The 1,915-nt window shown below is 42.9% G+C and overlaps 1 pseudogene; it reads right to left on the reverse strand.

The window, feature by feature from the left end:
• Positions 1 to 212: 212 nt before the first annotated feature.
• LOC104873993 lies at positions 213 to 1,001 on the reverse strand (annotated as a pseudogene).
• Between the last annotated feature and the right edge of the window lie 914 nt (positions 1,002 to 1,915).

Here is a 1,915-nt window from a genome sequence, read left to right on the forward strand (position 1 = left end):
ATTTTTTTCCAATATGAGTATTTGTTTAACTGGGGAGGCTCTACCCCACTTTTTGCTAAGTACTTGCTTCAATGCAGGTCTTCTGACCTTTTTGTTCAAGTATAGTTTTGTTTAGCTTTAAAGAGAAGGCTGCAATGTGAACCCAATTTAAGAGACTGTGTTGTATTGGCCCTGTAAATATTTTGCCCCACATTGTTGTGTCATGCTGGGTTCTAGGAAGTGAATGAAAGTTCGATGCTGGCACTGGAGTGACCCTCATCACTCCCAATACTCTGCAGGCTGCTGTGGTCATCAGTGTCATTGGTGCTGGTGGTGCTTATGTTGTCCACTTTTTCATGGGAGAACTCTGTGCTTTCAATGTCCACTTCAATCTCCTCTTGCTCTGAATCAGAACGATCTGAAGAAATAGTCGATCCAATGCTGTCCATTTATATTCAGTCCATTTCTTGAGGACCCTGTAGCTGTTCTAGTCATTGCTTTAAAAATCTCTGTTCTTGTTCCAAGTTCTCAAGCTGGTGCTGGCTCTTTCTTTCAGCTTCTCTAAGTTCTTTCTTTTTTTTTTTTTTTTTTGGTACCGGGGATTGAACTCCTTGTGCTTGCAAGGCAGGCCACTGAACTGCTGAGCTAAATCCCTGGCCCTCTTCAAGTTTCTTGATATGTGCTTTGGCCTTGTTGAGCAAACCAAACATTGTGTGCCTGGTGTGGTCTGGCCTTAGTGGAATCAAAACTTTTAAGTGTTCTAAACATAGGTGCAGATGAGTTTGCTGATTCTTTTCCAGCTCATTGTGTGTAGATCTGTTGGTAGTGTTGGTATTGCTGCTCCCACTGCTGTGTTTTTGGGCCTGGCTCACCCTCTGTGGGGGCTTTGAATGCTGTAGCTGGGGGCTAGGTGTGGGAGGGAACGATGAGGCATATACATGTTCACATTCTTGCTCCCAGCCCGCCAAAAACTTGGCAGCCTCCAGTAAGCACTGCATATTCATCATCTGCACCTGCTCCATGGGTACCATGGGTAGCAACCAGGCCTGTCCACACTCCTGGCCCCGGGTGACAGGAGGTGCTGCAGGTGACTACATCCCATGCCATTCCTAGACATCTGTGGCTGGTGGGTGTGCCAGCCCGGCCATGGCTTGGCACACTCTCTCCACCACCCCTGTCACCCTCACCACCCTCACCTCTCTCACCGCATCCATTGCCTCTCACCTGGTTCTTTATTTCTCTCCTTTCTTGTTCCTCTTCCTGTCCAAATTAAAATTTCTTTTTTCTTCTTTTTCCTTCTCTTGATTGCCATTAATTTTAAAAGAAAATTACACTTTCTAGCCTCCCTATTGCTGTTAGTCTGTTCTGCTCTTGTATATATTTTGTCTCTTCTCCTCTTCTCTTCAACAGCTTCCTAGAATTTGTGTGATCTTCCTGTGTCCTCTGGCCTAATTTTTAACCTTTCCCTATCTTATCTCTCTATCCCTCCCTCGCCAACTCCTTCCAAGTCCCCATCCAAAGGGTAAAGGTGCAATATGAAAAAGTTTATTCACTATTAACATTCTGGGCTGGTCCTTGATTTCTATTTAATTCACATGGTTAAAAGTGATAGATTAATAACTACCACAAATTGTTATTTTCTAAACTATGCTTGATGCTATTATTGTTGCTGATTGTTTTGCTTGGGCTAAATTGTTAAGATTGATCTAATCAGTTGTCCCTCCTGATATTATGAAAATGAGAATGTCTCAGAGTAATTAGAAGCCCAAAACCTAAAGACCAGCTATATTTGGATGATCCAAGTATTAACCCAGTAATTAAACCAAGGACAATACCAACAACAAAAATAGAAATGAGAAGACATTTAAACAAGGCACAAACACAGGCTTCCAGCTCACCAAAGATAAATTCTGGGGAAAATGAGGTGGAAAAGTCT

Source organism: Fukomys damarensis, unplaced genomic scaffold (genome assembly GCF_012274545.1).
Source record: "Fukomys damarensis isolate Sample0158 unplaced genomic scaffold, DMR_v1.0_HiC HiC_scaffold_15, whole genome shotgun sequence".
In the NCBI taxonomy this organism is placed as follows: domain Eukaryota; kingdom Metazoa; phylum Chordata; class Mammalia; order Rodentia; family Bathyergidae; genus Fukomys; species Fukomys damarensis.